The sequence below is a fragment of the Bombina bombina genome, chromosome 5, assembly GCF_027579735.1.
Source record: "Bombina bombina isolate aBomBom1 chromosome 5, aBomBom1.pri, whole genome shotgun sequence".
Taxonomy (NCBI): Eukaryota; Metazoa; Chordata; class Amphibia; order Anura; family Bombinatoridae; genus Bombina; species Bombina bombina.
In genome coordinates this window covers 272,272,807-272,286,563 of record NC_069503.1, presented here as the reverse complement: position 1 = coordinate 272,286,563, position 13,757 = coordinate 272,272,807, and the positions used below count along the sequence as shown (strand labels likewise).

The 13,757-nt window shown below is 42.9% G+C and overlaps 1 protein-coding gene across 1 annotated transcript in view; it reads left to right on the top strand.

Annotated features, from left to right (window-relative positions):
- RUNDC3B (RUN domain containing 3B) overlaps window positions 1–13,757 on the top strand; it is an 848,400-nt gene that overhangs the window by 718,582 nt on the left and 116,061 nt on the right.

The following is a 13,757-nucleotide window of genomic DNA, read 5'->3' as shown; positions in this document are numbered from 1 at the left end:
TACGTCAGTCCCAGTCATTCTCTTGCACCCAACGACTAGATAGGATGTGTGAGAGGACTATGGTGATTATACTTAGTTTTTATGACTTCAATCAAAAGTTTGTTATTTTAAAATAGCACCGGAGCGTGTTATTACTTCTCTGGCAGAGTTTGAGGAAGAATCTGACAGAGATTTTTTACTATGATTTTAACCGGAGTCGTTAAGATCATATTGCTGTTCTCGACCATCTGAGGGAGGTAAAGGCTTCAGATCAGGGGACAGCGGGCAGATGAATCTGCATTGAGGTATGTGGCAGTTTTTATTTTCTGAATGGAATTGATGAGAAAAGCCTGCCATACCGTTAAAATGACATGTATGTATACACTTCAGTATTCTGGGGATGGTATTTCACCGGAACTACTGTGTTAAGGTCACTAATCCTTTTAATAACTATTCTCATGTTAAACGTTTTTGCTGGAATGTAGAATCGTTTACATTGCTGAGGTACTGTGTGAATAAATGTTTGGGCATTATTTTCCACTTGGCAGTTTTTTGCTTTAATTGTGACAGTTTCGTTTCTCTTCACTGCTGTGTGGGAGAGGGAGGGGCCGTTTTTGGCGCTCTTTGCTACGCATCAAAAAATTCCAGTCAGCTACTTTTATATGTCCTGCATGATCCGGTTCATCTCTGACAGATCTCAGGGGTCTTCAAACTTCTTTGAAGGGAGGTAAATTCTCTCAGCAGAGCTGTGAGAATTCTTATAGTGACTGTGTATAAAAAACGTTGTTTTGTTTTCTTATGTACAAATTTAATTAGTGTTGTTTTTTACTAATGGGAACAAACCTTTGCTAAAAGTTGTGTTGTTTTAAAATTTGATGCAATAACTGTTTTTCAGTTCATTATTTCAACTGTCATTTAATCGTTAGTACCTCTTTGAGGCACAGTACGTTTTTTGCTAAAAAAGATTATAACCAAGTTGTAAGTTTTTTGCTAGTGTGTTAAACATGTCTGACTCAGAGGAAGATATCTGTGTCATTTGTTCCAATGCCAAGGTGGAGCCCAATAGAAATTTATGTACTAACTGTATTGATGCTACTTTAAATAAAAGTCAATCTGTACAATGTGAACAAATTTCACCAAACAGCGAGGGGAGAGTTATGCCGACTAACTCGCCTCACGCGACAGTACCTGCATCTCCCGCCCGGGAGGTGCGTGATATTTTGGCGCCTAGTACATCTGGGCGGCCATTACAGATAACATTACAAGATATGGCTACTGTTATGACTGAAGTTTTGTCTAAATTACCTGAACTAAGAGGCAAGCGTGATCACTCTGGGGTGAGAACAGAGTGCGCTGACAATGCTAGGGCCATGTCTGATACTGCGTCACAGCTCGCAGAGCATGAGGACGGAGAGCTTCATTCTGTGGGTGACGGTTCTGATCCAAACAGATTGGACTCAGATATTTCAAATTTTAAATTTAAATTGGAGAACCTCCGTGTACTACTAGGGGAGGTCTTAGCAGCTCTCAACGATTGTAACACTGTTGCAATACCAGAGAAACTGTGTAGGTTGGATAAATACTTTGCGGTACCGGCGAGTACTGACGTTTTTCCTATACCTAAGAGACTAACTGAAATTGTTACTAAGGAGTGGGATAGACCCGGTGTGCCGTTCTCACCCCCTCCAATATTTAGAAAGATGTTTCCAATAGACGCCACCACTCGGGACTTATGGCAAACGGTCCCCAAGGTGGAGGGAGCAGTTTCTACTTTAGCTAAGCGTACCACTATCCCGGTGGAGGATAGCTGTGCTTTCTCAGATCCAATGGATAAAAAATTAGAGGGTTACCTTAAGAAAATGTTTGTTCAACAAGGTTTTATATTCAACCCCTTGCATGTATCGCGCCGATTACGGCTGCGGCAGCATTTTGGATTGAGTCGCTTGAAGAGAACCTTAGTTCCTCTACGCTAGACGACATTACGGACAGGCTTAGAGTCCTTAAACTAGCTAATTCTTTCATTTCGGAGGCCGTAGTACATTTAACCAAACTTACGGCTAAGAACTCAGGATTCGCCATACAGGCACGCAGGGCACTGTGGCTAAAATCCTGGTCAGCTGATGTTACTTCTAAGTCCAAATTACTTAATATACCTTTCAAGGGGCAGTCCTTATTCGGGCCCGGTTTGAAAGAAATTATCGCTGACATTACGGGAGGTAAGGGCCACGCCCTACCTCAAGACAAGGCCAAAGCTAAGGCTAGACAGTCTAATTTTCGTCCCTTTCGGAATTTCAAAACAGGAGCAGCATCAACCTCCACTGCACCAAAACAGGAAGGAGCTGTTGCTCGTTACAGGCAAGGCTGGAAGCCTAACCAGTCCTGGAACAAAAGCAAGCAGGCCAGGAAACCTGCTGCTGCCCCAAAGACAGCATGAACCGAGAGCCCCCGATCCGGGACCGGATCTAGTAGGGGGCAGACTCTCTCTCTTCGCCCAGGCCTGGGCAAGAGATGTTCAGGATCCCTGGGCACTAGAGATCATATCTCAGGGATACCTTCTAGACTTCAAATTATCTCCCCCAAGAGGGAGATTTCATCTGTCAAGGTTGTCAACAAACCAGATAAAGAAAGAAGCGTTTCTACGCTGCGTACAAGATCTGTTAACAATGGGAGTGATCCATCCGGTTCCGTGGTCGGAACAAGGACAAGGGTTCTACTCAAACCTGTTTGTGGTTCCCAAAAAAGAGGGAACTTTCAGGCCAATCTTAGATTTAAAGACTCTAAACAAATTCCTAAGAGTTCCATCGTTCAAAATGGAAACTATTCGGACAATTTTACCCATGATCCAAGAGGGTCAGTACATGACCACAGTGGATTTAAAGGATGCTTACCTTCACATACCGATCCACAAAGATCATCACCGGTATCTAAGGTTTGCCTTCTTAGACAGGCACTACCAGTTTGTAGCTCTTCCATTCGGATTGGCTACGGCTCCAAGAATCTTCACAAAGGTTCTGGGTGCCCTTCTAGCGGTACTAAGACCGCGAGGGATTTCGGTAGCTCCGTACCTAGACGACATTCTAATACAAGCTTCAAGCTTTCAAACTGCCAAGTCTCATACAGAGTTAGTTCTGGCATTTCTAAGGTCGCATGGATGGAAAGTGAACGAAAAGAAGAGTTCTCTCTTTCCTCTCACAAGAGTTCCATTCTTGGGGACTCTTATAGATTCTGTAGAAATGAAGATTTACCTGACAGAAGACAGGTTAACAAAACTTCAAAATGCATGCCGCGTCCTTCATTCCATTCAACACCCGTCAGTAGCTCAATGCATGGAGGTGATCGGCTTAATGGTAGCGGCAATGGACATAGTACCTTTTGCACGCCTACACCTCAGACCACTGCAACTATGCATGCTAAGTCAGTGGAATGGGGATTACTCAGATTTGTCCCCTACTCTGAATCTGAATCAAGAGACCAGAAATTCTCTTCTATGGTGGCTTCATCGGCCACACCTGTCCAGGGGAATGCCATTCAGCAGGCCAGACTGGACAATTGTAACAACAGACGCCAGCCTACTAGGTTGGGGCGCTGTCTGGAATTCTCTGAAGGCTCAGGGACTATGGAATCAGGAGGAGAGTCTCCTTCCAATAAACATTCTGGAATTGAGAGCAGTTCTCAATGCCCTTCTGGCTTGGCCCCAGTTAATAACTCGGGGGTTCATCAGGTTTCAGTCGGACAACATCACGACTGTAGCTTACATCAACCATCAGGGAGGGACAAGAAGCTCCCTAGCAATGATGGAAGTATCAAAGATAATTCGCTGGGCAGAGTCTCACTCTTGCCACCTGTCAGCAATCCACATCCCGGGAGTGGAGAACTGGGAGGCGGATTTCTTGAGTCGCCAGACTCTTCATCCGGGGGAGTGGGAACTTCATCCGGAGGTCTTTGCCCAAATACTTCGACGTTGGGGCAAACCAGAGATAGATCTCATGGCGTCTCGCCAGAACGCCAAACTTCCTCGCTACGGGTCCAGATCCAGGGATCCGGGAGCAGTTCTGATAGATGCTTTGACAGCACCTTGGAACTTCAGGATGGCTTATGTGTTTCCACCCTTCCCGCTGCTTCCTCGATTGATTGCCAAAATCAAACAGGAGAGAGCATCAGTAATTCTAATAGCACCTGCTTGGCCACGCAGGACTTGGTATGCAGATCTAGTGGACATGTCATCCTGTCCGCCTTGGTCTCTACCTCTAAGACAGGACCTTCTGATACAGGGTCCATTCAAACATCAAAATCTAACTTCTCTGAAGCTGACTGCTTGGAAATTGAACGCTTGATTTTATCAAAACGTGGTTTTTCTGAGTCGGTTATTGATACCCTGATTCAGGCTAGGAAGCCTGTTACCAGAAGGATTTACCATAAAATATGGCGGAAATACCTATACTGGTGCGAATCCAAAGGTTACTCCTGGAGTAAGGTTAGGATCGCTAGGATATTGTCTTTTCTACAAGAAGGTTTAGAAAAGGGTTTATCAGCTAGTTCATTAAAGGGACAGATTTCAGCTCTGTCCATCTTGTTACACAGACGTCTGTCAGAAAATCCAGACGTCCAGTCCTTTTGTCAGGCTTTAGCTAGGATCAAGCCTGTGTTTAAAGCTGTTGCTCCACCATGGAGTTTAAACTTAGTTCTTAACGTTTTACAGGGTGTTCCGTTTGAACCCCTTCATTCCATTGATATAAAAATGTTATCTTGGAAAGTTCTGTTTTTAATGGCTATTTCCTCGGCTCGAAGAGTCTCTGAGTTATCAGCCTTACATTGTGATTCCCCTTATCTGATTTTTCACTCAGACAAGGTAGTTCTGCGTACTAAACCTGGGTTCTTACCTAAGGTAGTCACTAACAGGAACATCAATCAAGAGATTGTTGTCCCATCCTTGTGTCCAAATCCTTCTTCAAAGAAGGAACGTCTTTTACACAATCTGGATGTAGTTCGTGCCCTCAAGTTCTACTTGCAGGCAACTAAAGATTTTCGCCAAACTTCTTCCTTGTTTGTCGTTTACTCTGGACAGAGGAGAGGTCAAAAAGCTTCTGCTACCTCTCTCTCTTTTTGGCTTCGTAGCATAATACGTTTAGCCTATGAGACTGCTGGACAGCAGCCTCCTGAAAGAATTACAGCTCACTCCACTAGAGCTGTGGCTTCCACTTGGGCCTTTAAGAATGAGGCCTCTGTTGAACAGATTTGCAAGGCTGCAACTTGGTCTTCGCTTCATACTTTTTCCAAATTTTACAAATTTGACACTTTTGCTTCTTCGGAGGCTATTTTTGGGAGAAAGGTTCTTCAGGCAGTGGTTCCTTCTGTATAATGAGCCTGCCTATCCCTCCCGTCATCCGTGTACTTTTGCTTTGGTATTGGTATCCCAGAAGTAATGATGACCCGTGGACTGATCACACATAACAGAAGAAAACATAATTTATGCTTACCTGATAAATTCCTTTCTTCTGTTGTGTGATCAGTCCACGGCCCGCCCTGTTTTAAGGCAGGTAAATATCTTTTAAATTATACTCCAGTCACCACTTCACCCTTGGTTACTCCTTTCTCGTTGTTTCTTGGTCGAATGACTGGGACTGACGTAGAGGGGAGGAGCTATATGCAGCTCTGCTGGGTGAATCCTCTTGCATTTCCTGTTGGGGAGGAGTTATATCCCAGAAGTAATGATGACCCGTGGACTGATCACACAACAGAAGAAAGGAATTTATCAGGTAAGCATAAATTATGTTTTATCTGTGATGCAAACATGCAAATTATTTGCCTAAATGCAATGGCCTCTGGCTTTGTGGTCCTAGCTTGCTGGGTGCTCTGGTTGAAGTCTTGGACTGAGGATATGACTTCTAAGTCCAAACTCCTTTCTCTTCCCTTCAAGGGAAAGATTTTATTTGGTCCAAGCCTGGACTCCATTATTTCTATGGTTACTGGAGGCAAGGGTGCCTTCCTACCGCAAAATAAGAACAAGTCTAAGGAACAACAATCTTCTCATTTTCGTTCTGACAAATCCCAATGACAACAATCCTCCTCCAAGCCCAAGCAACCCAAGAGTACTTGGAAAACGGCTCAGTCCTGGAATAAATCCAAGCAGCATAAGAAGCCAGCTGAAAAAAAATCGGCATGAAGGGACGGCCCCCAATCCGGGATCAGATTGTGTAGGGGGCAGACTGTCTCTTTTTTTCAGATGCCTGGTTCAAGGACGTACAGGATCCATTGGTCCTGGAGGTGGTATCTCAGGGATACAAGATATGCTTCAAATCTCATCCGCCAAGGGGCGGATTCCTTCTCTCGAATCTGTCTACCAGACCAGAAAAGAGGGATGCCTTTCTAGGGTGCGTTCGGGATCTATCCTCCTTAGGAGATGTTGTCCCAGTGCCTATCGAAGAAAGAGGTTTGGGGTTTTAGTCAAACCTTTTCGTGGTCCCAAAGAAGGAGCGTCATTTCCGCCCAATTCTGGACCTAAAGTGCTTAAACAAATTTCTCAGTGTCCCTTCCTTTAAGATGGAGACGATAAGGTCCATCCTTCCTTTAATTCAGGAAGGCCAGGTTATGACCACTATACAGGGAGTGCAGAATTATTAGGCAAATGAGTATTTTGACCACATCATCCTCTTTATGCATGTTGTCTTACTCCAAGCTGTATAGGCTCGAAAGCCTACTACCAATTAAGCATATTAGGTGATGTGCATCTCTGTAATGAGAAGGGGTGTGGTCTAATGACATCAACACCCTATATCAGGTGTGCATAATTATTAGGCAACTTCCTTTCCTTTGGCAAAATGGGTCAAAAGAAGGACTTGACAGGCTCGGAAAAGTCAAAAATAGTGAGATATCTTGCAGAGGGATGCAGCACTCTTAAAATTGCAAAGCTTCTGAAGCGTGATCATCGAACAATCAAGCGTTTCATTCAAAATAGTCAACAGGGTCGCAAGAAGCGTGTGGATAAACCAAGGCGCAAAATAACTGCCCATGAACTGAGAAAAGTCAAGCGTGCAGCTGCCAAGATGCCACTTGCCACCAGTTTGGCCATATTTCAGAGCTGCAACATCACTGGAGTGCCCAAAAGCACAAGGTGTGCAATACTCAGAGACATGGCCAAGGTAAGAAAGGCTGAAAGACGACCACCACTGAACAAGACACACAAGCTGAAACGTCAAGACTGGACCAAGAAATATCTCAAGACTGATTTTTCTAAGGTTTTATGGACTGATGAAATGAGAGTGAGTCTTGATGGGCCAGATGGATGGGCCCGTGGCTGGATTGGTAAAGGGCAGAGAGCTCCAGTCCGACTCAGACGCCAGCAAGGTGGAGGTGGAGTACTGGTTTGGGCTGGTATCATCAAAGATGAGCTTGTGGGGCCTTTTCGGGTTGAGGATGGAGTCAAGCTCAACTCCCAGTCCTACTGCCAGTTTCTGGAAGACACCTTCTTCAAGCAGTGGTACAGGAAGAAGTCTGCATCCTTCAAGAAAAACATGATTTTCATGCAGGACAATGCTCCATCACACGCGTCCAAGTACTCCACAGCGTGGCTGGCAAGAAAGGGTATAAAAGAAGAAAATCTAATGACATGGCCTCCTTGTTCACAAGATCTGAACCCCATTGAGAACCTGTGGTCCATCATCAAATGTGAGATTTACAAGGAGGGAAAACAGTACACCTCTCTGAACAGTGTCTGGGAGGCTGTGGTTGCTGCTGCACGCAATGTTGATGGGGAACAGATCAAAACACTGACAGAATCCATGGATGGCAGGCTTTTGAGTGTCCTTGCAAAGAAAGGTGGCTATATTGGTCACTGATTTGTTTTTGTTTTGTTTTTGAATGTCAGAAATGTATATTTGTGAATGTTGAGATGTTATATTGGTTTCACTGGTAAAAATAAATAATTGAAATGGGTATATATTTGTTTTTTGTTAAGTTGCCTAATAATTATGCACAGTAATAGTCACCTGCACACACAGATATCCCCCTAAAATAGCTAAAACTAAAAACAAACTAAAAACTACTTCCAAAAATATTCAGCTTTGATATTAATGAGTTTTTTGGGTTCATTGAGAACATGGTTGTTGTTCAATAATAAAATTAATCCTCAAAAATACAACTTGCCTAATAATTCTGCACTCCCTGTAGATCTGAAGGACGCTTACCTTCATGTTCCAATACACAGGGAACACTTTCAGTTCCTGAGGTTTGCAGTCCTGGACCAGCACTTCCAGTTCATTGCCCTTCCGTTTGGCCTAGCTACTGATCCAAGAATCTTTACGAAGATTCTGGGGGCTCTCCTAGCCATTGCCAGAACTCAGGGTATTGCAGTAGCCCCATACTTGGACGATATTCTGGTGCAAACACCATCCTTTCGTCTTGTGGTAGAATTCTTGGAGACCCTTCTCAGTCTCCTTTGATCACATGGATGGAAGATAAACTTGGAAAATAGTTCTCTTATCCCAAGTACCAGGGTGGAATTCCTGGGTACTATAATAGACTTCCATATCCATGAGGATATTTTCAAGAGACCAGAGACGTTGCAAGCTAACTTCGGCACTGTACAGTGGGGCCTAGAAAGTTGGTGATGTTTTAAACCTTGTCACTTATCTTTTTCACTATTTACATTGTGAGAACTGTTAAAATCCCATTTTAAAATATAAGTTGTGTCCCCTTTATTCTTATGAAAATTATTATCCTGCAGCGTTGTTCTTGATTTTAGGTAAAATTGTCACCAATACAGACAATGAGATTTTACCCATCATGTCCATATACAAATTACATTCATATTGTTTAACACTTGTCAAAAACACCCCTCGAAATTAGACATGTGCAATGCTAAAAAAATAGTTTAGTTTCGTTTTCATTAGTTAAATAAATAATTTAGCTTCGGCAAATTTAGTTTAGTTAAGTTTAAGAAAAAAATTACTTCGGCAAATTAGTTATGTTACGTTAAATCGTTTTTTCGGATCCGTTCATTTTTTCGGATTCATTCTTTATTCATATTCCTTATTCTATTCTGAAGTTTAGAATAGAATAATGCATATGAATAAAGAATAGATCCGAAAAAAAGATTTAACTTAAAGGGACACTGAACCCAATTTTTTTCTTTTGTGATTCAGATAGAGCATGCAATTTTAAGCAAATTTCTAATTTACTCCTATTATCAAATGTTCTTCATTCTCTTGGTATCTTTATTTGAAATGCAAGAATGTAAGTTTAGATGCCGGCCCATTTTTGGTGAACAACCTGGGTTGTTCTTGCTGATTGGTGGATAAATTCATCCACCAATAAACAAGTGCTGTCCAGAGTCCTGAAGCAAAAAAAAAGCTTAGATGCCTTCTTTTTCAAATAAAGATAGCAAGAGAATGAAGAAAAATGTATAATAGGAGTAAATTTGAAAGTTGCTTAAAATTGCATGCTCTATCTGAATCACGAAATAAAAAATTTGGTTTCAGTGTTCTTTAACATAACTAATATGGAGCCTATTGCCGAAGCAAAATTATCTAAAACCGCCTCCGCCTACATCGCTAACACTAAATAAAGCTATTAACCCCTAAACCGCCGTCCCCACATTGCCAACACTAAATAAACCTATTAACCCCTAAAGCACCGTTCCCAAACATCGGCAACACTAACCAAACATATTAACCCCTATACCACTGGCCCTACATCACAACAACCTAAATTAAACTATTAACCCCTAAACATAACACCCCCTTACTTTAACATAATTAAAATAGACCTAAATTAAAGGGACGCTGAATCCAAAAAAATTATTTTGTGATTCAGATAGAGCATGAAATTTTAAGCAACTTTCTAATTTACTCCTATTATCAATTTTTCTTCATTCTCTTGCTATCTTTATTTGAAAAAGAAGGTATCTAAGCTTTTTTTTTGCTCGGACTCTGGACAGCACTTTTTTTTTCTCTTGTTAAGTGTGTTCAGTCCACGGGTCATCCATTACTTATGGGATATATTCTCCTTCCCAACAGGAAGTTGCAAGAGGATCACCCAAGCAGAGCTGCTATATAGCTCCTCCCCTCACATGTCATATCCAGTCATTCTCTTGCAACCCTCAACAAAGAAGGAGGTCGCGGGAGGAGTTGGAGTTTTTACTTAATTATTCTTCAATCAAAAGCTGTTATTTTAAATGGCACCGGAGTGTGCTGTTTTTCTATCTCAGGCAGTATTTGGAAGAAGAAACTGCCTGCGTTTTTCTATGATCTTAGCAGGCGTAACTAAGATCCACTGGCTGTTCTCGACATTCTGAGGAGTGGGGTAACTTCAGAACATGGGAATAGCATGCGGGGTCCCCCGCAAATGAGGTATGTGCAGTACAATATTTTCTGGGAATGGAATTGACTAAGAAAACACTGCTGTTACCCGTATGATGTAAGTACAGCCTTAAATGCAGTAGTAGTGACTGGTATCAGGCTGATGAATGTATGCACAGTAGAGTTATTTTCTAGGGACTAGAATTTGACTGAGAAAATACTGTTAATACTGAAATAATGCTTAAGCCTTATCTGCAGTGGAAGCGACTGGTAGCAGGCTTAGTGATAACTTTGCATGACATTAAAAGAAGTTTGTTTTTAAAAAACGTTTACTGGCATGTTATTCGTTTTTGTGAGGTACTTTGGTGATAAATCCTTTTGGGCATGAATTTTTTCTTTTTTTCCACATGGCTAACGTATATTTCTGCATAGAAACCGTTATATCAGGTCTCCCACTGTTGTAAATGAGCAGGAGGGGCCTTTTTTAGCGCCTTGTTGCGCAGTTAAAATTCTAGCACAGTCTTCCTGCTTCTTCCTCCTTGATCCAGGACGTCTCTAGAGAGCTCAGGGGTCTTCAAAATTCGTTTTTGAGGGAGGTAATCAGTCACAGCAGACCTGTGACAGTGTGTTAGACTGTGATAAAAACGTTTAATATTAATTTTATATCTGTTTTTTTGGGTACTGAGGGGTTAATCATCCTTTTGCTAATGGGTGCAATCCTCTGCTAATTAATACATTTAAAGAATTGTTGACTATAATTGAATTAGTTCTTTGTTATTCAACTGTGTTTTTTAAAAGCGCTGCAGCGTTTTTTATATTGCTTGTGAACTTATTGAAAGTAATTTCCAAGCTTGCTAGCTTCATTGCTAGTCTGTTTAAACATGTCTGATACAGAGGAATCTGCTTGTTCATTATGTTTAAAAGCCGATGTGGAGCCCAATAGAAATATGTGTACCAATTGTATTGATATTACTTTGAATAAAAGTCAATCTGTACCGATAAAGAAATTATCACCAGGCAACGAGGGGGCAGTTATGCCGTCTAACTCTCCTCACGTGTCAGTACCTTCGTCTCCCGCTCGGGAGGTGCGTGAGATTGAGGCGCCAAGTACATCAAGGCCCTTACAAATCACTTTACATGATATGGCTAATGTTATGAAAGAAGTATTATACAATATGCCCGAGTTAAGAGGCAAGCGCGACAGTTCTGGGTTAAGGACAGAGCGCGCCGATGACACGAGAGCCATGTCTGATACTGCGTCACAATTTGCAGAACATGAGGACGGAGAGCTTCATTCTGTGGGTGACGGTTCTGATTCGGGGAGACCGGATTCAGAAATTTCAAATTTTAAATTTAAGCTTGAGAACCTCCGCGTGTTGCTAGGGGAGGTGTTAGCGGCTCTGAATGATTGTGACACGGTGGCAATCCCAGAGAAATTATGTAGGCTGGATAAATACTACGCGATACCGGTGTGTACTGACGTTTTTCCTATACCAAAGAGGCTTACAGAGATTATTAGTAAGGAGTGGGATAGACCCGGTGTGCCTTTTTCCCCTCCTCCGATATTTAGAAAAATGTTCCCTATAGACGCCACCACACAAGACTTATGGCAGACGGTCCCTAAGGTGGAGGGAGCAGTTTCTACTTTAGCCAAGCGTACCACTATCCCGGTGGAGGATAGCTGTGCTTTCTCAGATCAAATGGATAAAAAATTAGAGGGTTATCTTAAGAAAATGTTTGTTCAACAAGGTTTTATATTATAGCCTCTTGCATGCATTGCGCCTGTCACTGCTCCAGCGGCATTCTGGTTTGAGTCTCTGGAAGAGGCGATTCGCACAGCACCATTGGATGAGTCTTTGAGCAAGATTAGAACCCTTAAGCTGGCTAATGCGTTTGTTTCGGATGCCGTAGTGCATTTAACCAAACTTACGGCTAAGAATTCCGGATTCGCCATACAGGCGCGCAGAGCGCTATGGCTTAAATCCTGGTCAGCAGATGTAACTTCTAAGTCTAAACTACTAAACATTCCTTTCAAAGGGCAGACCTTATTCGGGCCCGGCTTGAAGGAAATTATTGCTGACATTACTGGAGGTAAGGGCCACACCCTTCCTCAGGACAGGGCCAAATCAAAGGCCAAACAGTCTAATTTTCGTGCCTTTCGTAATTTCAAGGCAGGAGCAGCATCAACTTCCTCCGCTCCAAAACAGGAAGGAACTACTGCTCGTTACAGACAGGGTTGGAAAGGCAACCAGTCATGGAACAAGGGCAAGCAGGCCAGAAAGCCTACTTCCGCCCCTAAGACAGCATGAAGACAGGGCCCCCTTTCCGGAGACGGATCTAGTGGAGGGCAGACTTTCTCTCTTCGCCCAGGCTTGGGCAAGAGATGTACAGGATCCCTGGACGTTGGAGATTATATCTCAGGGATACCTTCTGGATTTCAAAACTTCTCCTCCACAAGGGAGGTTTCATCTGTCAAGGTTATCAACAAACCTAGTAAAGAAAGAGGCATTTCTACAATGTGTACAAGACCTCTTAGTGATGGGAGTGATCCACCCAGTTCCGCGGACGGAACAGGGGCAAGGGTTTTATTCAAATCTGTTTGTGGTTCCCAAGAAAGAGGGAACCTTCAGACCAATCTTAGATTTAAAAATCTTAAACAAATTCCTAAGGGTTCCATCGTTCAAGATGGAAACCATTCGGACCATCCTACCCATGATCCAAGAGGGTCAATATATGACCACAGTGGATTTAAAGGATGCCTACCTTCACATACCGATTCACAAAGATCATTATCGGTACCTAAGGTTTGCCTTTCTAGACAGGCATTACCAGTTTGTAGCGCTTCCCTTCGGGTTAACTACGGCCACGAGAATTTTTACAAATGTTCTGGGCTCTCTTCTGGCGGTATTAAGACCACGAGGCATAGCGGTGGCTCCGTACCTAGACGACATTCTGATACAAGCGTCAAGTTTTCAAAATGCAAAGTCTCATACAGAGATAGTTCTAGCATTTCTGAGGTCGCATGGGTGGAAAGTGAACGTGGAAAAGAGTTCTCTGTTACCACTCACTAGGGTCCCTTTTCTAGGGACTCTTATAGATTCTGTAGAGATGAAGATTTACCTGACGGAGTCCAGGTTATCAAAGATTCTCAATGCTTGCCGTGTCCTTCACTCCATTCCAAGCCCATCAGTAGCTCAGTGCATGGAAGTAATCGGCTTAATGGTCGCGGCAATGGACATAGTGCCATTTGCGCGCCTACATCTCAGACCGCTGCAACTATGCATGCTAAGTCAATGGAACGGGGATTACTCAGATCTGTCCCCTTTGCTAAATCTGGACCAGGAGACCAGAGATTCTCTTCTCTGGTGGTTGTCACGGGTTCATCTGTCCAAAGGAATGACTTTTCGCAGACCAGATTGGACGATTGTAACAACAGATGCCAGCCTACTAGGCTGGGGAGCAGTCTGGAACTCCCTGAAGGCT